This window comes from Canis lupus, chromosome 6 (genome assembly GCF_048164855.1).
Source record: "Canis lupus baileyi chromosome 6, mCanLup2.hap1, whole genome shotgun sequence".
NCBI classification, from domain to species: Eukaryota; Metazoa; Chordata; class Mammalia; order Carnivora; family Canidae; genus Canis; species Canis lupus.
In genome coordinates this window covers 66,782,283-66,806,946 of record NC_132843.1, presented here as the reverse complement: position 1 = coordinate 66,806,946, position 24,664 = coordinate 66,782,283, and the positions used below count along the sequence as shown (strand labels likewise).

Genomic DNA, 24,664 nt, shown 5'->3' with positions numbered 1-24,664 from the left:
GGCCACCTGGAGGCCCTTGCCCAGGCCCCTAGATTTGGAGGCTGGCAGGGGGTGGGGGTCAGATCAGAGCCTTGAGCAACTGCTTCAAGGACCCTCTCCTGGCTGCTCCCAGCCCTTTCAAAGTTTCTGGAATAGGGTGGATGGAATGCCAAGGTAATGATGTTGCCTAAAAATGATGCTTATACATGAAAAGAGGAGCCACTCTGGCCCTCTCCCCAGGAAGAATTGAATCTATCATCAGTCCTGCCTGCCCTGGCTCTGATGCGACTGGAAAGTCTCCCTGTGAACTTGCACTGATGTGAGTTGGGTGCTCCCTGAATCTCCTGTGTTCCCTGACACCTCACTGCTGCCAGCAGTCCTCAGCTTTGTACTACCCACTACCACCCGGGAGCCTGCAGCTCCTCCCATCCCTGCTTCTCTTCCTGCTTTGTGGCTGCCTCTCCAACTCCAAGGTATGTCCCTGAGGTGAGAGCTGGACAGCATGGGGAGGAGGGGAAAGAGCTACAGGGAGATTGATCTCTGCAGGAGGCTGCCATAACTATGTTCTCACTTTAGCCCCCATGGACTAGCTCTAGTGGCTCCCCACACAGCTGCTGGGTGGCCTGGAGTATCTTGCATCTCCAAGCCCAAAAGGTGTCTTCTCCCAAGCAACCCACAGATTTCCCTTATTAGGCCACCCCTGGACTCTTGCTAGGAATTCCTAACAGGACCCCATGTCCTCCTTCTACATTCTCTACGTTTAGGTATGTTCTCCAATGTGAATCTACTCACAGATTTTTTTCTTTCATTCCTTCCTTCAGTAAAAGTACATCAGGTCCCAGGTGTGTGCCAATACTATTCCAGGTACTGGGGATATGGTCGTGAGCAAGACAGACAGGTCTTGAGCATCCTTGAACGCCTCTGTCCCATGGACTCCAGTAGGTTTTCAGCCATGAAGTGAGGTGCACATCCTTCAGTTGGGCATGTGAAGCACTTCAGGATCAGCCCCAGACTATTTTTCCAGCCTCTTGATTTTCATTTCCTGCCTATGAGCACAGCTCTGCTCTTGCCAGACCACTCTGCTTTCTCCAAACACACTATGCGATTTCTTTGGTGTGGAATGCCCTCCTTTCCCTCTCCATCTACATCATGGCCCTCAGCTCCAGAGTAACAAGCTCAGGCTTTCTGCACTGTGCGTCTCACATGGTTGGTGCTCCCTAGACAAGTATGGAGGCAAATGAGATGAATGGATGGAGAAAACCAAAAAGACCCTTTATTTGCAAAACTGAGCAGAGACTCTGAATTTAACCTCCAACCATCTGAGGTTCTGGAATAAATATTTTCTTTGTCCATGCTTTAATCTCAGTAGAATTCTATTCACTAGAAATTGTCTTGGTGGATCCTGCTGCGTGAGGATTTGTGGTTGTTGTGGGAAGCTGACTTTGCTACATCCCGAAAGCCTCACAAAGGACTTAAAGTCAGTGTCATGAAAAGGATGAGATGAAGGCCCATAATTTAAAAACATTTTGTGGCATCTCATCTACCTACCAATTTCAATGGAAAACACAGGGAAAATAATAGCAAAAGCTACTATTAAAGAAGAGGAATCAAAAAATAAAAAGGGAAGAAAGAAAAAAAAAGGTTGATCCTTGAACAACAAGGTCGGAGCTCTGTGGGTCCATCCATACATGGATTTTTTCCCCCAATAAATACAGAGCAGTACTGTAAGTGTATTTTGTTCCTTATAATTTTCTTAATAACATTTTCTTTTCTCTACCTTACTTTATTGTAAGAACACAATATATAACACATATAAGATACAAAATATGTGTTGTGTTAATTGATTGTTTATGTAATTGGTGAGGCTTCCAATCAATAGTAGGTTATTAGTAGTGTAGTTTTGGGGGAGTCAAAAGTTATATGCAGATTTCATATGTATAGGGGGTCATGCTTCAATGTTCTGTGTTGTTCAGGGGTCAGCTGTATTGGAAATGCCTCGCTGGCTGGGAAACTTCATTAGCCAGTCTCAGATGGTGCTTGACCTTGGGCTGGTTACTTATCCTTTACAGTCGTTCTGAGAACCAAATAACACAATTCACATAAACCAGCTTAGAACAGTGCCCATGTGGTGAGTGCTCAGCAAACATTGGTGAGACAGAAACCAAACTCTTCATAGCAGCCCGGACGAGGGGGAAACCCAGCTCATAATTCACTACACGGATCTAGCATCCCCTGTCTGCCGTTCTGATGTCCAAAAATCTCTGAAAGCCCAAAGCTTTTCTATTTATTTGTAAGAAATGTGACCCGAGCTGACGCTGACCTGCTTATAGTCTTTATATATCCCATTCAGTGTAAATGTTCAATTCACATATAAGGTTCTCTGTAGAACTATGAGGATGTTTAATTGTGATGTGCTAGCCTGGATAGACTGGACCTTCAGGGGGGATTACACAGTATAAAGTATCTGCACTCTAGAAGCTCTCAAAATTCCTAAGATTCTAAATTCTGAAAAGCATCTGGCTCCAAAGTTTTCTGGTATAGGATTTCAGATGTATTTTAGGAAGTTCTTCAGAAGAAATAAACTCCTTGAATTCTGGGAAGAATTTATCATGGCCTTTGAATGAGGAGTCTTAAATGATATAATAGATAACATTCATTAACTCAACACATATTTATAGCAGTTTAAAAATAATGCAGGTCCATCTTTTTTTTTCCTTTTTTCTTTTTTTTTTTAGTGACTATGGAGTTTCTCTCAACTCCTAAGACAGAGTAAATGTTATGAATGTGTACCTGTCTAAGTTACGTGGATAGCTATATCTGAAAAATCTAGACCTTCCTTAAAATCTAGATCCTCACCACAACTGAAGATTATTTGGCTAGAGCTGGCTCAGATGGTCTTGTAGCACCATGATCGGATAAAAGGGTTGCCAACAATCAATGTGGAAAGTGGTGTTATTGGAATAATTGCAGAATAAGAATCACCTCCCTCCCTGGGCTTCAGTTTCTTCCTACAAAATGTGGGTAACAATAGCAACATTCATGGAGCACTTACTAGGTGCTAGGCAAAGTTCTAAATGTTTTACATACTATTTTGTGTAACTCATTTAATTCTCACCATAACACTAAAAGTCATAATATCCCCATTTTAAAGATAAGGAAACTGAGGTACAGAGAGGTTAACTAATTAGCTCAAGGTTATCCAGCTAGTAAATGGTGGGTCTGAGGTTTGAACCTGGGCAGTCTGGCTCCAGAGCACAGATTCTAAGAATAGCAGTTCCCCCCTTTCCTGCTTCCCTCTTCGCTCAATGGCTGAAATGCTAATTAGTAATCATTCTAATTCATTCCTTTAAATAGCCCACCATTTCATTAGTTTCGTGAAATGGGAAGTTATGTGGTTGTTTTTTCCTTTGTTCCTAATCTGTTCATTCATCTGCCCATCCGTCCATCCATCCGTCCGTCCGTCCATCCATCCGAGATTAATGCAATGTAAGTAGTTACAGGGATACCACTTATCCACTGTTAGCTTCTAACCTCTATGAACATCACTTACCTCATCAATATAAAATAGCATCGTAATATTTACCTTGCAGACTGCTTGTTTTAAATGAGCTGTTTTATGTATAAAGTCTAGCCCAGAGTTCATATTACTCTGTGTAGTTGAAAGAGACATAATTACATTGAAAAAATTTTACAACTGGTAGAACTACAGATTTCACCAGTGCTCCCACCTTCACATTTATTCTAAATCAGTTATATTTTAGTTTTAAAAATTTAATCCTGCTGCACCTCGGGAGAAGATAATCCTCCAAATGTTGAACTGACTAAAGGGCCCACATCCACCTTGGCCACCCACCCCTTCCTGTGATGGAGGGAGCCATCTGCCTGTCGGCTGGCAGGGATTTGCACACTGTAGGGTGGCTTAGTCTTCTTCCCTTCCTGATCCCCTGTTGACAAGTCTGAGCAGCTTTTCCCTGGAAGAAGAAGGTAGAAGGCTTTGGGAGGAGGCTGGTCTTCCTTCTCCAAGGAGGCAGTGGAGAGAGTCCGGGAGGATAAATTGGATGGGCCATGGTGGCAGTCAGAATACATGTCTACTTCTAGAGGGTGTTCCAAAAGCAAGGTCAAGGGTAGCACTTAGAAATTTGTAGTCTCCTGTGCTTCTGCTCCTGGATATAGTGGGTGAGTGGAGGCAGGCAGCCTTTTGCCAGAGACAGCTTGGCACTCAGGCTCCTGCCATCTGGGTTGTGAATGCTGTGTGTGTGTATGTGTGTCTCCCTGTGTGTCTCTTTGTATGTGTGTTCTTTCCATAGACAGACTTTTTCGCCAGATGTCAGAAGGTCTCAAAACAAGGGCAAAGGAGTCCTTGATCAACTATCTCCCCATCCATACCCCCAGTCCCACCACTCTCCACAAGTTAATTGTAGAACAGATTACAATTCAAAAGAGGTTGAACTTTCATACATTTGTTGCCTCTGTTACCCAAGTAATAAGCTTTTACAGGATAGTCCATATTACATAATAATAATTAATAGTCAAATAGACACAAACCAAAACATAAGACAAACCAACCACCAACAGGTTCAAATTGTCTGCTGTAGTCACTTCCTCTGTGCCCTAGGAAGGAGGCTGACATTTCTGGATTACTCTCTGTAGTCAGGGACAGGGTATAGTGAGCTGCTCCAGGATACCCATGATATTGGACCACTAACAGCAGCAAGCCAAGGTTGAGCTGAAAGACTGACTGGTTTTACGGAAAGATACAGAAGCCACAGTTATGCAAGGGTATGGGGGTGGGGTGCTTGATGGAAGAACACTGATGGGGAAGCCCATTGGAAACCCTTTCAAGGACTCAGAGGCAGGGGTACTCTGAGCCCATATTGGAGCATCTGGACTATTAACTCAGCCAGAGAGGAGTGACCTGTAGCTTCTGGAGTCTGAGAAGCTGAGGGCGTACCCTAGAAATAAAAAGTCATTTGCCTGCTCTTGTGAACAGCAAGGCTCATGGAACCAATTACCCTTAAACGTGTAGCTGGAGGAGGAACTTATAATCACTGAACAAGTGCTTGTTGATTATCTAGGCCCCTGTCTAACCCTGAAGATCCCTTGAGTCACACATTCAACAAATACTTATTGAGCACTTACCTTTGGCAGGTGCTGTCTGGGTGCTGAAGATACAGCCACGCACAAACGGAATCATTAACTCTGTTGTAACCGAGTTTGCCTCCTGGTGGGGTGACATGGATCACAAGTAAAATATATGGCATGTTGGCTGGAGAAAGATGTCTGGAGAAAAACAAAGGAGGCAAAAGGAGTGTTGGGGGAAGATTGTATAGGTTTAAATGGAGTGGCAAATAAAGGCGTCATTGAGACGTTGGTATTAAAATGAAGATCAGAAGGAAGTGAGAGAAGGAGACTTATGAATACCTAGAGAAAGAGTGGGTCAGGCTGAGTGGGACATGGCAGGTGCAAAGACTCAGGGGCAGGCGAAGCCAGTAGTGCAGAGAGGGTACGAAAGAAGGCTGGTAGGAGATGACACAGAGAGAGAGTGGCTCATGCAGGAGTGGGTTATTTCAAGGCTTCTGTTATTATCTAGATGAGAGATGGAAAGCCGTTGGACCATTTCTAGTACAGACATGACTGAGGGTTTTATAAGATCACTTTCCCTGGCTTGTTGAACAGAGACTGAAATAATTTGGGCCTTAGCTCTGGGAGTGTGGTGAGGTGGTCCCCAGGAGCAGGGGAGGACACCTTCAAGGCAGATACGAGCATGGATGAGCATGGGGACTTGCTCACATCCGAACCTGTCTCATACGACAGGATGTTGATGCTGGGTACCTGGGGAGGGAGGTTGGATGAAAAGACAGTGAAGTCAACTCCCAAATACTCTTTAACACAGAGAGGAAAAGGAACCTCCAATACTGTCATATAATCCCATTTATGTGAAATTTCACGGGTCTGTATGCAAGAAGTGTGGAGTGCGTGAAAGCTGGCCATGGAAGGCAGGCAGGGGTTCTATCTGGGTGGAGGGGATCCTGACTCCTCCCCATCCATCCCCCACCCAAAATGTTTAAATTTACTTTCAAACAATAAGCAGGTATTGTTAATATAACCATGAAAAAAATCCCACAGAGTTCTTTTCATCATGAAAGAATAAAAGAAAATCAGTGTGATTATACTGAAGATTTTGTGGTGTGTTCTGTTACTATATTCTGTGTTCTCAGGCTCTCAAGGGACTAGCCTCAAGAGTGTTATACAGCTGATGGAGTGGGGATGATGCGGATTTCTTCTTCAGCTGGTCCAACAGCTAGATCCACCTTTTACCCTGGGGCTGCTCGGCCCAAGGGGATCCATTTCCCCAGCTTGGGGTTTGGGGCAGGCTCAGCTGCCTGGCCTTCCGTGTCTGTGCTGCAGGCTCACTAACAGCCCATTGGCATCACTTCAGGTTCATTATTGCAGAGGTGTGAGGTAGGTGTGCAAGGGGAATGACCTGGAGCTTCAGGGCCCAACTGTACCAGGCACCTGATTGAAAGTGAAGGAGCAATATAAAGAGGAGCAAGTGCCACTTGCCTAGTAATTGTGGGACTCAGAGCAACACTTGGCCCCTTGCCCTGGTCCCCTTTCAAGGAGAAGGTCTTGGAAAAGTGGAGGGAGGAGGAGGAGGAGGAAGGGGAGGAGGAGGGTGGAAAAGGAAGGAGAGGAGGAGGAAGAGGAGAAGTGGGAGGAGCAGGAGGAGAACAACCACCTACCCCTGCAGAATCACCTCCCATGAATAATTAAGGTCTCAACAAGCTGAAAAACCAGTTTTCTGCAAGTGGGGATTCCGTGCAAATGTAAAGCCCGAGCTGAAGTAGGCACTACGTGTTGTTTCAGTGCGTATTTAACTGCGTGTTGTTTTCACACGTTTAATGCGTTAAGCGTGTGCATAGACATCTTCGAAAGCCTGAAGTCTCAGGGTCTCCTGTGGAGGCAGCTGCCAGGACTGCCCACGCTTCCTGCATCCCTGAGCCTTCCGGGCCCCATTCTGGGGAGACTCAGCTCAGAGAAAGGAGGCCAGGGCCGGAAGTTGAGGGTGCCCAGGTCCCTGTGCCAGGTACCTGTGGGGGTAATACAGGTGACCCCAGAGCAGCAGGGCCACCCCGCGGGTTACCCGGGCAACACCCGCTCTTCCCGGGACAGGAGTGAAAGAGAGCGCTGCATAGGACCTCATGAGCTGCCTTTCCAGAGGGATCGGGCTACAAATACCCACACAATTGGCACTTGCTCGGCTTCTGGGGCCTCTGCCTTGTGTCTCGCTCCCCAGCGGTGTGGGGGTCCTCCTGAGCCGGGGTGTGGCACCACCTGGGGCTCAGAGGGCCAGCCCTTGAGAAAATCCGCAATGGCCTTACTGGCGACGGTGTGGAGGCCTGCGTTAGGGCCGCGGGTAGCTGTTTTCCTGGCAGACGCAGGGCCTGGCCTGTCTGCACCACAGGTCAGCAGGTTGCGCCCTCCTGGGCTGCCCACCTAGACTAGTAAAAGCACCGGCAGCTCCGGGGGGCACTGGAGACAGGTGCCAAATGCTCTTGAACCAGCCCGCCCTGGGCGGCTTCAGAGGCCCGGCCAGGTCACTGCGGGCCTGGGATCTGCTGACTCGGCTTTCCTGGCACCGGGGCCCTGCGCACTGAAGCGGAGAAATGAGCTCAGGCCTCTGGTTCCCAGGCTTCCGGCCTGTGCTTCTGAAGGCAGCCCTCCCCCTGGGTCTCCGTGCGGTGGGAGACGTGGAGGGCTGACGTCTGCACCGGGCTCCAGCAGGTTCCTGGATCTGGACGTCCTGGAACCCCTGGGAATGGAGGACCTCTGCGGCTGGCCATCCAGTACAACCTCCACACCCTGCAGGTGGGTGAGACTTGAGGCCGTGAGCAAAGAAAGGATCACACACCTGGTGACAGGCCAGGCTCAGACAGGAGACTGCACGTCTGCAAGAGGGCCGCGGCCTGGCTCACACAGAGTCCACCCTAGCACCCTCTAGAATGATGCTCCTCAAACTTTATGCGGCAATCACCAGCGTGCTTGTTAAAATGCGGGTTCTGACTCAGCAGGTCTTCCTGGGGCCTGAGACTGTGTTTCTCGTAGGCTCCTGGGTGGTGCCCGTTTTGCACTGGGCCAACCATAAGGAGGGCTCCATGGCAATGGCTCTCAAACAGGGGAGCAAATAAGAATCCCTGGGAGGCATTTTATTATCTATCTATTAGAGAGAGAGAAAGAGAGAGAGAGAGAGAGAGAGAGAGAGAGAGAACTACAAGCAGGGGAGGGCAGAGGAAGAGGGAAAGAGAGAATCTTAAGCAGGCTCCAGGCCCAGTGAGGAACCTGAGGTGGGGCTTGATCTCATGACCCTGAGATCATGACCTGAGTCAAAATCAAGAGGTGTCCCCACTTGGGAGGCATTTTAAAAGTCTAAATTCCTGGGCCTGGTCTGTGACTTCCTGAATCAGCCATCACAGGCAATATGATTCTGATGATAAGCTAAGGGGTGATCTGATGCAGGACTTTGATTTGCAACCATTGTTCTGGAGCCTTCAGTGGATAGCCAGACACTGGAGAAATGTCTCCTCAAACCAGGGCAGTCCAAACATTTCTCTATTTTTAGTAAGATTTGCCCTTTGCAAACCTGGCCTACCATTATACATTCTTCAACAAATATTTATTAAGTCTTTTCTGTGTTTCCATGAGGGTCTATTCTTTGTTTTCTAGCTGGACAGACAGACGGTGAATGACAGACTCTGTTTCATGCATCCAAGGCTGCAAAACTGAATTAGAGAAATCTCCAGTGGCTTTGAGTTCACTAGGTTGGTTTCCTTACATGGTTACAGAGCTACTAATGTGTTCTTAATGAGCTGCCATTTACTTATGCAAATAGCAGGGCACAGATGCCAGGGGGATTAGGGCTTGGCAGAGAGGCGTGCCTCTGCATATTGCTCATGTTTTAACACGGGAGCTGCTGTCCTTTCGGACCTATCCTTGTTTCTTGTGTTTAATTGCTGCTGTGTGGGCAGGGTGTTTGTGTGTGCATCTGTGCGTACGTGTGCGTGTTAGGGGCTCTCACCAAGCCACCCTGGCATGAGGGCGTCTCCACCAGTCAGTGGTCCTGGTGGGAATCACAGACCTCCCTGCTGCCCACATCTGCCTCAAGCCTGGCAAAAGACCACTGGTGACGACCAGGGAGGGTGGGAGGCCAGGGGCCGGTGAACTGCATGGCATAATGGGCTTGCTAGATCCAAGCAGCGCTGTGAACTTCACTGTTGGTCTTAATGAAAAACTTTTTCCAAAGGTCCCTTTGCACCTTGTCAAGGGGTAAAAAAACCCAAACCAAAAACACCATGAAAAAAAGCGCTGTCTTTATTTCTCTCCTGTTCTCCCAAGAAACTTTCCCTTTCACACAAGAGAAGATGCTGCTCAGAGCATGATGGTGTGAGATCTCTGAGCGTGTAGCTCTGGCATTGGCCCTGTCATCTTCGTTGGCACAAGGGAACAGCTTGCAGGGGCTGTCGACATTTGGTACCATACCCAGCACTGTCCAAACAGGACCGGATAGGCCTCTCTCCTCATTTCCAAGAGCTTTTGGAACACGTATCAGAAAGCAAAAATCTGTCCAAACAGGCATGGCATTCTGGGGAGAGTCGGTGCCACCACGCTTCTGATGTGCTTCTAGGCCTGCCTGCCCTGGCATCTTATTGGCATTGTTTTGCTGCCACTCTTTTTCTCCAGCAATGACTGTTTTGCTTGGATGTCTTCATGCTCACTGCAGACTCTCCCCATCTGGTTGGCCTGCTCCATCACCTGGTGGGAAACGCCCGTTGCTGAAGAATCACTGAGGCTGCCAAGGAAGGCTCTTCCTATCACCTCCTGAGATGTGACACTTGAGCATGCCCCTCTTGTCCCCACATCCCATGCCTCTGCAGGCCCTGACTCCTCTCCTTCTCTCTCTGTGACTGAGACTTCCCCGCTGTAAGCCCGTGCAGCTCTTTCTTAGGAACCAAGGCTGGCAGGGACTGTTGGCTCCCATGGCAGCTGGGACGATGAAGGCAGCTTTTGGCCTGTGGCTATGCCCTCCAGCCCAGGAGTCGCCTCTCTTATGAGAGCTGTGAATCCTGAGTGGAGCGAGCCGTCACTGCTGCTCCAGGGGGAGAAGGCTCTGTGGCATGGTGGAGGGCAGGAGTGCAGCGTAGTAGATGGCAGCGTTGGTTTCAGCCTTAGCTCTTGCTTGAGTTGTTGACATAAATCACGTTGTCTCTTGGGTCTCAGTTTCTCATCTGCAAAATGGGGAGATTGGTCTCGCCTTATCTGGCCCACACTGACTCAAAAAAGCAAGAAATAAGAACAAAACAAAATTTAAAAAGGCATTTGGCTTAACATTTGAAAATCAGAGTTTTCATACAAAAGTATGGATTTTCCCCAAATCTGGAAAAATTGGCATATTTGGCAACATCATTTCCTCTTGGCAGCAACTGAATGCAGCTGAGTAACTGCTGCCCTTTTTTCTGTGGGCTATGCTCTGCAGCTGGGTCCACTTTGGGGCTCACTTCTGACAACAGCCCTGTTCACTCCATTGCTTTACGTATTTGGTCTTCTAAGCACATCGATTAACTTCTTGGAACTGCTATAACAAATGACCACAAACTCAGTAGTTTAGAACTATAGAAATTTATTCTTTTATAGTTCCGGAGGCTGGAAGTCTAAAAATCAAAGTGCTAACAGGGCAGTGGTCCCTCAGAAGGCTCTAAGAGAATCTTCCTCATCTCTTCCTTGCTTCTGGTGATTGCTGGCTGTCCTTGGCGCTCCTAGACGTACAGATGCATTGCTCCAATCTCTTCCTCCATTGTCATGTGGCCTTCTACCTGTGTCTCCATGTATTTATTTATAAGGGCACAGGATTCTGGCCCACTTGAATACCATATGACCACGTCTGAACTTCATGCCATCTGCCAAGATCCTATTTCCAAATAAGGTCACATTCTGAGGTTGTTGGTAGACGTGAATTTTGGGGGACATGGCCCCACCCAGGATAGCCTTGTGGACCGACCTTTGGTCCAGCTGGCTTCATGTCCTCTGACTTGCTGTCCTCCTGACTTTTGTCCTTAGTTTTCTTCCTCTGGGTAGCCTTTTCACTCTCCTTCACCTCTATGTATATGAAGAGGAGGCACCACAATCTTCTGGTCTTTGTTGGGCTGCTAGAGGGGCTGCCTTGGGGACTCTTATTACTCTTCTAGGTGTTTTGTATGTGTGTGACATTGTAGGCCAACAGAAGCTGCCCTAGGCTGTGGCAGGAGCATGCTGAGAACGGGATGCACTTTTTTTTTGCCTGCTCAGATATAGCTCCCAGTGGTACTTTCTCTAAACAGCCCCTTCCCTGACTTGTACTTTATTCTAGCACTTAAAACTAGATTGCAATGAAGTGTTAACAGGCCTGTTTCTGCTTTAGACTCTGAGCTCCATGAGGTCAAAGACTGCTTTTTACGGAAGACATTCAGCCAGAAGGACGGTAGGCCCTTAGCACATATTTGCTGAGCAGAGGATGCTTTAGGGAGCTCACCAACTCCATAACCAGGGTGCCACCCTCGCCACCAACTTGCCCCCTCTTTGCCATGGTAGGCCAAAGCTGCTGTTTTACTTTCCTGAGTGCCCCAGTCTGATCCCTCCATGGTCTACTTAGCCTTGATGGGTGGATAATTGAGAAGAGGTGGGGACCTGGGCTTTTCCCTGCTAGTTCTTCTCACAGCTAAGTCTGGTGTTGTGTGTATTTGAAGTTTCCTTCCCCCAACCTTTAATCCTGTTATATAGAAACATTTTAGTTAATTTCAGGAAGGTGTGTCCTCTAGATCTATCTCCAGAGGTGGGGTGATGTCATGGTCCACCTAATCCTGGAAGATTTCATGTCCTTTGTCAAGGTCCTTCATCCCAGTGAGACTCAGTTTCCCCATCTGCTGTGTTCATGCTGCATTCATTACTTTTTTTTCCACAAAAAACATCTATTGAGTTCTGATCACGTGCCAGGTAATGTTCCTGTTGTTAGCGATAAAGTAGTGAATGAACAAATATGGGCCATCGTCATGGAGTATTATTTGATTTAAACAGTGACAGGTGCTGTAGAAGTGAAACATGTGGTCCTATGACAGTGTCTGTCAGGAGGACCTGATCAGCCATGAAAGCTAAGGAAGGATGGCTTCCTTGGAACATGGGATCTGAGCTGTGCTTTGAAGATAACTAGGAGTCTGGTTGGTGGCGGTAGGTGGGGACAGGGAATGGCAGGAGCAGACACATGGAGACCCTGAGGTGGGGGAATGTAGCCCCAACCAGGAGCAGAGAGAAGGCCACTCCATCTGTAGGTTGGAGAGTGGAGGGGTGAGGTAGCAAATGAAGAGGCCAGGAAGGCAGATAGGGTCCAGACCACACTGGGCCTTGTGTGCAATGAGAGCTATGGAAGTATCATAAGCAGGTGAGGGACATGTCCAAATTTTCATTTTCAAGTACGCACTCTGGTGGCAGTGTGGGGGATAGACTGGGAGGAGCAAGAGGGAGAAGGAGAAGAGCAGTAAGGAACTATTGGAGTCTTCTCAAGCAAAGCTTGATTTCATGGACTGTGTTAGAAGGAGTGGGATGAGGTAAAGAAGGTGGCCTGGATAGTACTGGGAGGGGGTCAGATGGATCTGGTAATAGACTGGATCTGGCAGGGAGGGAAAGGGAAGTATCAAGGATGATCAAAGTTTCTGCTTATAAAATTGGGAGGTGGCATCTGTTGTGGTGAAGAACAATGGCTGGGAGCCCAGCTTTGGGAGAACATTAGGAGTTCCATTTGAGATCTGACTGCACCTATTCACCTGGTCCTTAGCACTGACCGGGATGACATTGCTCATGAAAATCCTCGGGCTTTTTAGGGAAACCTCTGTGGTTAGATTCAGATGAGCCCCTGTACTCTCTTTCCCCATTAATTGAGTCTACTCTGACCTTTGTAAGAAATGGTCACTGAAAACATGCTCAGTAGGGAGACTAATTGACCTAGCAGGGTGACAGTGCCATGTGGGCATTAAAAAATGGTGGCCCTGTGTCCTGAAGGTTAAATGTCCTTCCCAGGATGAGCCACTCCCTTGACTTTTATACAACCACGAGTTTTTTACCTTTACCTCAATGCTGGGCTTTAGGCGCTCATATGCTCCATGAACTTGGGATGTCATTACCTCCTTTTTATTTTTTTAAGATTTTCTTTATTTATTTGGCAGAGAGAGAGAGAGAGAGAGAGAGAGAGAGAGAGAGAGATCACAAGCAGGAGGGAGGGGAAGAGGGAGAAGCAGACTCCCTGCTGAGTAGGGAGCCTGACCCCAAAGGTGGGGGGGGCTTGATGCCAGGACTCTGGGATCATGATCTGAGTCAAGGGCAGATGCTCAACTGACTGAGCCCCCCAGGCACCCCTCCTTTCCTTTCCTTTCCTTTCCTTTCCTTTCCTTTCCTTTCCTTTCCTTTCCTTTCCTTTCCTTTCCTTTCCTTTCCTTCTTTCCTTCTTTTCTTTCTCTTTCTTTCTTTCTTTTTTTTTTTTTTTTTAAGATTTTGTTTGTTTATTTGAAAGAGAGAGAGAGCATGATTTGGGGGGAGGGGCAGAGGGAAATGGAGAAGGAGACTCCCCACTGAGCTTGATCTCAGGACCCCAAAACTAAGATCTGAGCTGAAGGCAGTTGCCTAACCCAGGCCCAGCCACCCAGGCAACCTCTGAGCCTCTACTGATGGTCTGATGGTGAGGATCAGATAAGATGGTGTGGCTGAAAGGGCCCTAGAAAATTAACTTCTATATATAAATACACTGTGTCTCATTGTCATGGTGGCTGCAGCTTCCCTAAGGCCCCATCTGCCGCCCCTTACAGATCAGTAGGAGGAGAAGATTTGTGTCAATGACCACAACATCACTTGGTGGGTCTGGCTGTCACCACTGTGGTCCTGCCAGATTTTCATTTCACGTGACACTGTTCTTACGCAAGAATTTTGCAAATTCAGTTCCTTGAGACATTGTGCCAAACCCTTCAGCAAAATTGAAATCTTCCACATCTGCTCTGTTCCTCTTAGTCACTAATTTTGGTAATTTGATTACAGAGACAGCCCTCTCTGCTGGAGCTTTTCTGCTCTGTCCAAGGAAACTGGTTCTGGGTGAGGTGTTATTGCCCCTCCTTCTGAACAGGTTGTTTTTCCTTCATGTTTTGTTCTTGAGTTTGGGAAATAAAGCATTGTCAGGAGCTGCAGTGGGCAAACTGCCTCCGGTTCTTTTTAGAGCAGCATAGGGAATAAACAAATAAATACATTCATCTGTACATAAATACCTTGGACAGCTGCTTCTGGAAAGGATCAATACCTGCATGTGTTTTCCTCTATAAAAAGGGGACAGGCGGAGTGTTTTTTATAGATGACTTCGCTCATTGGCACTGGGAACCCAGCCCACTGTTTGAGCTGTAAGACTGTGGGCAGATCTTTGGTTTCCCTGGGCCTCTGTTTCTCCACCTGTAAAATGAAGGTGTCTAAGTTGTCCTTTCTGGCTCAGAAGGTCATTCATTCATTCATTTATTCATTCATTCAGCAAATATCTGTTCTAGGCCTAGGGAAATAGCACTTGAATAAATCAGACAAGAACTCCCGGCTTTGAAATACCTAAATCCTAGCTTTGTATTAGGATTGAGGAAATCGTGATTGAACCCTTACTATGTGTCAGGCCCTGTACTGGGCACTGGGGAAGATGTGGTGAACCAGGTCTAAGTCCCCTGCTTTGGAGGGGGGGTGTAGTGCTTGTGGTCTGAGAGGGAAGAAGTGAAGCAGTAAAGGGTCCTAGCTGAAGAGCAGAACGCTAGGGTGCTAGAGTGGGGGACTTGCCTCTGTCTGGAGTCAGGGAAGGTCTCCTGAGAGGAGAAGGCTAAGCTGAGAGGAAAGAGGAGGAAAAGGGGAAGGCGGGCTGCTTTGGGCCAGGGAAGAGGCTTGGAGATGCTGTGAGGAACTGGGGGAGGTCTGAGGTGTTCAGGGCTGGGAAAGTAGGGGGCCGCAGGGTGGGAGGAAGCTGGAAATCTAGGCAGGGGACAGTTTGCCAGAGCCTGGCAGGCCTTGAAGTCTGGAAGGGGCTGGAGAGACCCTCAGAGAGTGAGCCAGTGTGGCAGACCCTAGGCTGAGGTGTGTTGCTCCCAAATTTGGGGTCCTCTCCAGCTAGCCCAGTCCCCTCTTGTTTTACACTTAGCTCCTCACTGTCTCCTGAGCATTGGAATGGCTCTTCTGCTTGGCTTCCTCTGATGAACTGCCTACCCCTAATTTCTTTCTTTTTACCATTTTTTCCCCTGAAAAGATGTTTATGGGATTTGAACCATCAGAGGCAGTTGGCAGTATGAAGGAGGCCTTTCTTAACTGCTTAGTCTTTTTTTCCCCGGTACTTTGTGTCTTTTCTCTGCACATTTTTCTTTGGAAGCCTTGCTGAGAGCTTGTCTGGGATCTAAACTTTGGTGGAAAGGCCATGTGGGACTTGGTGGGGTGGGTGGCAGGCAGAACGTGAACCATCTAGTACCAATACTAAGAAGGACCCATAGACATTTCCCCCCACTTGTGAATAAAGAGCCAATCCCAAACTCTACCATTTTGTACACAAGTAAATTTAACAAAAGTCTCACTTAAAAATAAAACACATGATTTTCCACATGAATTACATCCCTTGGTTTGTGGCACCCAGTGGCAGCATTCCTGCCTTCTGAGCTTTAGCCTCACTGGCCACCTTGAAACTTCTCAAACACTCCATGTTCCTTCCCACTCCAGGGCCTTTGGATGTTCTGTGCCTTCCCCTTGGAACACTTTCCCCTTCATCTCATACCCCTTAGCCTACTTTCCCCTATTCCTTCTTCTGAACTCAGCTTACATATCACTTCTTCAGAGAAATCTTCATTGACCCCACATGGGTGAGATTGGGTCCTTTTATATTCTATGTGGCTCCCTATTCTATTCTTGCATGGCACTCAGTTTTGCTTGTAATTAACTATTTGTGAAGTAATTCGATGGTACCCCACTAGACTCTAAGCTCTCTGAGGGCAGGAACCATGTCTATTTGAGTCATTGTTATATCTTTAGCATGGAGCACAATGCCTGGCACACAGTGAGTGTCCCATAACCATTCGTTGGGTGGACAAACTATCATGAGTCACAATTTCCTAGACTTTTTTGAATATACTGTCACCATGAGGAAATTTAAGAAAGCAGAAGTCATGTTACAGCTCTTTGACCTGGGCTTTAGTGAAACCCGGGCTGATGTAAACCTGCCAGGACACGTGTTTCAGTTCACATTTGACAACAGCTCTGGCCAAAAGGAAAATGAATGGAATATTTGGGGAGGGGGGTTTCCAATCCTCTATGAGAAAGATCAGACAATTGGGCAGAGAAGTGGGTGTTTAACATGGCTGAGATAACTAATGGTCATCAAATACTCATGAACTCCTGAAATATGCTGGCCTCCTTGTAATTATACTGGGGTCATGTGCCTGGTTCTTTCCAATGGATGGAAAGTGGAAGTAATGGGAGCCATTTCTGCCTCTCTTCCCTTCTGTTGAAAGCATGTATCCATAGGACATAGTTGCAAGATGGAGAAGAGCCTCCTAATGTGTGGCAGCTTTTTTGTAAATGAGAAAAAGTCTTTGTTCCATCAAACCTTTAGGATTAAGATTCTTCTTAGAATTTCATTTTGATTTATCTGTAACTGTGACATTTCATAGACTGTCCCAACTGATAATCTTCTTGCCACACTGACGCTTTCTCATGCTTTTTCTCAAAAGCTAAATATTTATTTACTTTAAATTCTTACCTGTTAGCCAAATGGCTTCAGACTTTCTGGAATTTATATTAGCAATTCCAAGCATCCAACAGTGGTTTTCAGACAACACAGCTCCTGCCAACATTTGGTTGTACTGGTCTCTTGACATGGTTTCCTTCCCTTCCCCTGGGAACAATGTTTCATATGAAGTAAATGTCTTCCAGTTCCTGGTGGCATTTCTGACAGCTCCTGGAAGAGAGGTTCTGCTTGGCAGATTCCTGGAGTGGCTTGCACACGTTTCAACCTGTTCTCTCCCAGGTGAGCTGGGGCACAGATTATGTCCCTCTCAGATCTCCAATTATTCAGCAGGCTCAGAATTGAAAGGCTCAGATCCTGAGTACACAAAAAACCCCCAAAACTCCAAAAAAGTCATTTATAGGGTAAAAGAGCCTGTTTTCTGTGGTAGCTTCTGAGGAACAACTTCTGAGTCCTGCTGCTTCATTCTCCTTGCTCCTTTGAGAGTCACTGGGGAGGAGTCAGGGACCTGCTGAGGAGGAAGGGGCTTCTGCTGCTGTATGGGAGCTGGTGTCAACTGACAGAGCCTCTCAGCACTGAAGATTTCCTCTTGCTTGGGGCAGGGTCTCACTAACTGGTGGACTCTGAGCAAAACACTCAAATGTCCTCATCTGTAAGACAGTGTGTGAGCAGGGGTGGGCTATGTAGCACCCAGTCATCAAACCACTGACCCTCAGGGATCAGAAGGATGATGGGTAATGGGGGCCTAGCACAATGGACCTCTTTGCCAGAACAGCTCTGCTTTTATTTATTCCATTTGGGTGATGGGATAATCAGTTGATGTATTAGCTAATCTTTTAATTAGTGCTCTGTTCTGGCTGTCATGAGAGATTCCAAATAAGGATATTGAGTTTTATTTTCTCCCATATTCTTGAATTCTGGCTTCCTTGCCCTAGGGGTCGGTTAACAGTGTTTGAGATTCAGGACAAAAAAAAAAAAAAGTCATGCACAGGAAGGACCACTGTGCCCAACCTAAGTTTTGTTTGAAGGTGGGTAGTACCGGAGGACAGAGGAGAGAGTCTGGGGCTCAGAGTGGTCCTTCTTGGGAGAGGGGCTGGCAAGGGCAAGTGAGGGGTAAAGGCCTGTGTCTTGCATGCTGACATAATGGTAGTGGTGGGTGGTTGGCTGCTGTGTTTTCAGATACCAATTCTATATAGCCTTGAGAATAACCTTGGGTGGGTCTCTATGGTCAGGAATGTCTTGGTGAATCAGTCACTCTGAACAGCAGGGTCTGGGAATAGAAGAGCGTTGGGGAGCATGGTCTTTTTGCAAGGAGCAATGGTAGAAAAGGGGACGAGGGAAGAGACTTCTTCCCAGTGACCCAAGGGTTGGGTTGGAGAAGAGGGTGCTCCAATGACTGGCTATTATTGATGCTGGAGTCCTTGGCTATTATTACTATTATTATTATTTTAAAAAATGTTTTATTTATTTATTCATGAGACACACAGAGAGAGAAGCAGAAACATAGGCAGAGGGAGAAGCAGGCTCTGTGTGGGGAGCCTGATGTGGGACTTGATCCCAGGATCCTGGGATCCTGGTCTAGCCCAAAGGCAGACGCTCAACCACTGAGCCACCCAGGTGTCCCACTCCTTAGCTATTATGATAAGCAAAGACGTAGTGCCAGATTTAATGTAACTTGGAAGAACATGGAATGGGAGTGATATAGAGGGAGTTCTCACTCTGCACATTTGTCCTTCAAGGTAAGAGTTCTTTTGGAGAAAAGGCAACCAAACATTTGCAACCCACTCTACTGAATGACCTCTGAGGTTCTTTCTGGAGCAGTCTATGATACTGTAGTTTTAATGATAACTTATGGCTGATAAGGCTCTCAAACTGGGGAATATCCTTTCACATCTGCCCCAGCTCTGCTCTGAGTCAGGAGGCACACCTATGGAAATTATAGAGTTTCAGCCATGGTTGGGGAGTCAAAAAGGATCCTCTTACAAATTTGGATCCCAGTTTACACAGCATAAATGATACATTGGGCATGGTAGAGCGAGATGCTTGGTTAGAGAACCTGGATCCCATCATGTCTGAACCAGCACAGATTTACCAATAACTAAAAGTAATCAGTGAATTCATATGCTAGGCCTCTTGGGCTTGCTGAGCACCCCAGCTTTGTCACCAAAGCTGTTACTCAAAAGCACAGCTTGTACACATGAGCCCCCTTGTTGCACTGGGGGCTAGGCTAAGGCTCATGTGAAGGGTCCACCCACAATATAAATGCACAGATGCCTTGGAAGGGTTCCTATGCCTGGTAGTATCAGTAACAGTTCTCTGTGTTTCACTAGCCAGCAGGGCATGGTGATCATCCCCAGGAGCTGTACCACAAACTTACCAGCTTCTTCTGTTCTCTGGAACTTAAATCCAACTCAATCACTAGTTTGCTTGTGCTCAGGGGCAGATTTATATGGAATTTATAAGGCTGAGGCTCCAGGCCCTGGGAGTTGAAGAATGTTCTAAACGGAGAGAGTAATTTCTATATAAGCATTCTAGTAAATTGCTTAAGGAGATATTGGTAGAAAAGTTCTCAAATAACTTGTTATTATTTATTATTCAAAGTAAATGTGCTCCTTAATACCTGATTTTATCTTAGATATTTTTGTGTTCTTTTTCTTGCAAAGGGCACAAAAATTGCTTCAGGTGTCACAAAACTCAGATCTGGCACTACGTATGCTAATACACATGTGTTGGGGATATGTTTGTTACAATCAGTGACTAGATAGGAGTGTGTCCAGGATTCCTCCAAACACCCTTGTACTTTCTGCAGTTGGTGCTTGGGTCTAGCCCAATCCCACTCAGAAGTGTCTTTCCAATTCTGCGGGGGGCTCCAAGGCCCCCACCTGAACCAGCTGCTCCTGAAGCTCTTCTGTCCAGGTGCAGCCAGGCATGATTTCTCCCCACTTCCAACAGTGCTGGATATTTCTTTAAAATCCAGCTCATGGGACACCTGGGTGGCTCAGTGGTTGAGCATCTGCCTTTGGCTTGGCGTATTCCCAGGACCTGGGATCGAGTCCCATATTGGGCTCCCTGCATGGATACTGTTTCTCCCTCTCTGTCTCTGACTCTCATGAATAAATAAATAAAATCTTAAAAAATAAAATAAAATCCAGTTTGTGAGTTTCCATATGTCACCTTATGGTGTTTTCTCCTGTTGTTGGTCTTGAATTGAAATTCGAGTACCAGACTGTTAACATTTAACGTCATTTTGTCCTATCTCCCCAAATTAGAGTGTAGGCTCCTTGAAGCAAGGGCTACTTTCAGAAAAAAGAGCGTTGTATTCCTACAGAGCATGTTTCACACTAAACCCCTCAGCATATAGTTGGATAATAATAACTAAAATATTTCCAAAGTTTAAAAAATTTACTCTTTTATTTAATTAAAAAAGGCAGAACAGGTAGATATTTTCTCTGCTTTATATAATTGAAAAACTCAGCTGAGGTACAGTTCATGCAGGACCCAGAATTAGACTATTGTTCCAAGGTAAGACAATTATAAACCACTTTAGATAGATGGTTCCATCTTATTTTAAATTTCTTGCAAAAAAATAGAGATTTCTAGCAAGCCCCTTTTCAGCTGGTCCTGTTTATCAGAAAGCCTTCTTGTCTGCCTACCCAAAACCTCCTCTGCTCTGATTTAAAGTTTACTTGCATTTTCCTCACATGACTGGAGTGATCTAGTCAAAACATTCAACTCTACATCTGAGGCTAATGATGTACTATATGATGGCTAATTGAGTTTAAATAAATACAAAAAAAATTAACTATGTCAACCCACATTGCTTGAGGTCCTACAATGGGTTAAAAGAAACCTGGCATCTTCTGTGACTTCCCACCATGAGTGAGCGGGGCCTGCCTGCTTTGCTAACTTTTCCTGCCCTCCTCTTCTTCTGCTCTGCTTTAGTTACATGGCTCTTCTTATACTTTCTAGGATGTACCAAGTGCTTCCTGCCTCAGGGCCTTGACACATGCAGCCCCTCTGCCTGCTATTCCTCTTGCTCCTTATCCTTTATGTCTCCGCTTATCTATCACTTCCTCCACAGGGCCTTTTTGTTCACCCATCACAAAGAGGTCTCTGCTCTGCCAGACTTGATCACCACACTGTACTTATTTCCTGGACAGAATTTTTCACAGTCTGAAACAATTTTAGTTATTACTTGCTTTAGCTGTTTATGTTTTGTATTCTTCACAAATGAGTTCTATGTGGGTAGGGACTGTGTCCATTTTATTCACTGCTGCATTTTCCCCAGTTCCATTTCTGCTTGTCACATGGCAGGGATTCAATAGATATATTTATCAAATGGAGGACAGAAGTATTCAATTTGTTGATCTTGGGGTAAAAGAAGGTTCAGGGCACCCTCCTTCCCCTTGTTTGGTTATAACAGGCTTGCCTGAGTCTGAGAGACCCCTGATGACAGGTAGCCATCTTTGGATCAGGTCAGTTAGCTGGTCTGGCTGTCAGGCCAGTTGGCTCCTCTCTCACTGCTCTGGCCCCAGTCTAGACACTCACTGTAGGCATTCATCCCTCCCTGGTCCTTCTGGAAGGTCTGAGAAGGCCAGTATGGAGTTATGAGCACCAGGGGCTGCTTGTATGGCTGCAAAAATACCATATGGGAGACCCCCTACTGCCGGTCATAGTCCTCTCTTTTCCTGTGGCCTCCAAGTGTGAGCATTTGACACTCAGCAAGGCCAACAGAATGGATTTGCTGGTTTGTCATCTCAAGGGAGGTGGGGATTATTCAGGGAGATGAGTCCAGATGAGATTTTAAAAGATGCTGTTGTCTGAAGTGACAAGGAACAGCCCGTTTTAGGGCCCAGGGTCTCACTTGGGAGTCAGTGGATAAAAGAATGATTTAGTAGCTAGAGAAAGGGAAATCAGCTTCTGAGGCTTTTTCCAGCTGCTCAGCCATAATACCATCCAAGAGCTGACCTTTAGTGTGGGCGTGTGTGGCCAACCTGCTGGGACAGACCAGAAGAATCAAGCCAAGAGATGTTGATGGCAAATTTAAACCCACCAAGAGTGGAGCAGCCAGGGGCACAGCCTTGCAGGAAGGACAGCCTGAGAACTGAGAGATGGAAAATAGCACTCAAATGTTTAAAATGGTGCAGAGGGCTTCTGTGGAGGCTTGACACAGAAAGCACACCAGGCCTGAATGCTGTATGGGAAGCAGGACCAGCAGTGTCTGGGGAGGTGATGGAGATGTCACTCCCACCCCAGAGAGATATGGGCAGAGGTGCTGGGGCCCACAGAGTGGTGGGGGTCACAAACTGGCAGATACCTGTTTCATGCCTGTTTCATAGAAATGGCCTAATTCCGAGTCTCTGAAGATCGTACTATCAGCTCCACATCCTAGATGTGGAAACAGAGGTTGGAGAGCTTAGATGAGTTCCCTGAGGCCCTGGCTGAACCAGGCTTGAAGCTGGGTCTTCTGACGCTGAGGTCAAGCCACGGTGGTGTTCTGTGAGCTTTGCAGCACCCCTGGAGATGATGCCCACCTCCCCTTTCTGGATCTTCCTCCACCCCCAAATCAAATTCATCATCCTCAGTTCTAATCAAATCAGGTACTGAGACACTTCAAAGGGCCCAAGGCCCTGCAGATTTTGCTCCCTTCCTCCATCGGTCCATGAAGACCAGTTGCTTCTCACCCTGGACTCATTCCCCAGGAAGCTAGACCCTGGGATTTGGAGCAGAGAAAGATGGTAACTCTGTAGTCAAGTGTTGTCTCCCAGACTATACCATCAAGGAGATGTGGAGCCCTATGTTTGTAGAAAGCAGCTGATTCTAACAAAACCTCCTTCAAGTTTATTAGACTGACTTGGGTGGTTTTTTTTTTTTTTGTCCCAGAGAGGCTGTGATAGATCACATTAATGGCCCCCAGTCTTCCCACTCTCTTTATCCATGCCCTTTTCCATGTGACTGTGGATTTTATTTCCTTCTTTCTTGAATCTGGGACTATTCATGTGACCTATACTCACCAATAGAATAAAGTAGAAGTGACTGTAGTTTCCAGCCTGGACTTCAAGAGACCTTATTCCTGCTCGCCCTCTTGCTCTCTCACTGGCAAGAACATGACTGGGCTGGCCTTCTGGCTGATGAGAGGAGGCAGATGAGAGACCTTTGGGGCAGAGCTGCCCCGGCTAAGGGGCCCTGGCCAAGCAGCCTGGAGAGCCGCCAGCAGATCTACAGATGCCTGAGGAGGCCTCCTATCCTAGCCACTCCACACAGCCATATCATTGTTTAATTTTCTATGCCACCAGGACTTTGTGGCTGGTAAGTAGCAATCCACTGATGGTAGCTAACAGATGCAGGGACACTTCAAGAGTTGGTAAAGTACCAGAACTCTGACAAACTAACTCAGCATATTACGTAGAAAAAGAAAAAAGTAAGAAAGTTGATTGACCAAAGCTTAGCTCAGGAAGGGACCTAGGGATCCTGAATTCCATTCTTCATCTTGCAGGAAAAGAATTGGAGTCTCAGAGATGTGAAATGAGGACTTCTTCCAGGCCACACATGTGTGTGTTGAGAGTAAAAGTCCGGTTTCCCAATATAGGCCTTTCTCCTTGTATAGTTCAGATGGGCACACTGGGCTGATGGCATCCCAGCATGTGGGCTAAAGTCAAAGGTAGGATATGCTCTACAATCATGCTCTTAAACTCTGAACCCTGAAGACTCTTGGCCTTGGGGGTCTGAGACTAAGTAAATGGCCTTAAGACAGGACGCCAATCCCAGAGTGACCACTCTACCTTTCAGTAATGGTCTCCTAGCTTTAAATGGTAGCCAGGCCAAATGGATCCTGTTACCAGAAAACTGTGACATGGCCTTGGGACCGTTCAGGCAGTTGGACTACACTCTAGGCTTTGGCATTGCCCTATCATTGGAGTTCGAGAAATACTCCTTTGAATTCTGGGCATGGTATAGAACAATTGGCTGGTGTCTTCCTGTGTTGCTAACTTCACCTCTTGTACATCTGTTCTCCCAGAGGTAGGCCAGGGTGCCAACCACTGACAGGCAGCTCGGTGTGAGTTTGCATGTGCATTTGTGTGTGTGTGTGTGTGTGTGTGTGTGTGTGTGTGTGAGTGAATGTGGGGAATGAGACTGAAGTGGGACAGTTCCAGGGTGTATATACTCAGAGATCTATGAAACTCTCTTTTCCTGGATAGAACATGATGGGTTTAACAATCATGCTTTTCAATAATTCCTCTGCTCTGGGGTCTTCCACTGGCCTTGTCTTCTTTTCATTCCCTTCTTACTGGAAGAGCATGAACTAGGCTGGGAGGATCAAGGTACCAGCCTAGTTCTGGGAGAAGGAGCAGGCTGGAGTGGGGGGTGGGGGATCTAGGCAGCCAAACTGGAAAAGAACAAACCCTACTGAGCCTGTCTGCTTGGTTCTCTCCTGTCAGCTTAAATCTACATCCAGGCTTCAGAGGGCCAGTGGGATTCCCGGGTCTGTTGACTAATTAGGACAGAGACTCTGAGGTCAGGCTGCTGACAGGAGACCTGGAGCCACCTCCTGAGCCCCAAGACACTTTGTGTTGTGGTTCACCAACCTGGTTGCACATTAGAATCACTTGGGAGTTTTCAAGGACCCATGCCCAGACTCCACCTCAGGCAATAGGATCAGAGTCTTTGGGGGTGAGGGCTTAAGGAAGGTAATTCTTTAATATGATTTATTTAAATCATGTTTATACAATTTCATTTTTAAATAATGGCTGTATTTAACAACAGGCTCACATAATTCATGAAAAATGAACAATCAGCTCTCCCAAGCTTGTATAAGCCAGCTCTAGCATGCCATTTCAGTGAGCCCCAAATTTCTATTTCCAACCA

At 46.7% G+C, this 24,664-nt stretch overlaps 1 long non-coding RNA gene across 3 annotated transcripts in view; it reads left to right on the top strand.

Annotated features, from left to right (window-relative positions):
- Positions 1-7,649: 7,649 nt before the first annotated feature.
- LOC140634754 (uncharacterized) overlaps positions 7,650-24,664 on the top strand; it is a 35,747-nt gene continuing 18,732 nt past the window's right edge. For 2 of the 3 annotated variants that reach the window (XR_012032140.1, XR_012032139.1), the window contains exons 1-2: positions 7,650-7,848; positions 8,704-8,798. This is a non-coding gene — a long non-coding RNA (uncharacterized lncRNA). The remainder of the gene's footprint in view (positions 7,849-8,703; positions 8,799-24,664) is intronic. The other variant, XR_012032138.1, reaches the window with a different exon arrangement.